The sequence below is a fragment of the Lupinus angustifolius genome, unplaced genomic scaffold (assembly GCF_001865875.1).
Source record: "Lupinus angustifolius cultivar Tanjil unplaced genomic scaffold, LupAngTanjil_v1.0 Scaffold_48_99, whole genome shotgun sequence".
NCBI classification, from domain to species: Eukaryota; Viridiplantae; Streptophyta; class Magnoliopsida; order Fabales; family Fabaceae; genus Lupinus; species Lupinus angustifolius.
This window is the reverse complement of record NW_017728884.1, coordinates 26,623-27,060: the sequence shown is the minus strand read 5'-3', so window position 1 is coordinate 27,060 and position 438 is coordinate 26,623.

Genomic DNA, 438 nt, shown 5'->3' with positions numbered 1-438 from the left:
TGAGGATGAGGATGAGGATGAGGATGAGGATGAGGATGAGGATGAGGATGAGGATGAGGATGAGGATGAGGATGAGGATGAGGATGAAGATGAGGATGGGGATGAGGATGTGGATGTGGATGAGGATAGGGATGAGGAAGAGGATGAGGATGAGGATGCGGATGAGGATGCAAATGTGGATGAGGATGAGGTTGAGAATGAGGAGGAGGATGAGGATGAGGATGAGCATGAGGATGAGGATGAGGATGAGGAGGGGGATTAGGATGAGGTGGAGGATGAGGATTAGGATGAGGATGAGGATCAGGATGAGCATGAGGATGAGGATAAGGATGAGTTTGAGGATCATGATGAGTATGAGGATGGGGATGAGGATGAGGATGAGGATGAGGATGAGGATGAGGATGAGGATGAGGATGAGGATGAGGATGAGGATGAGGA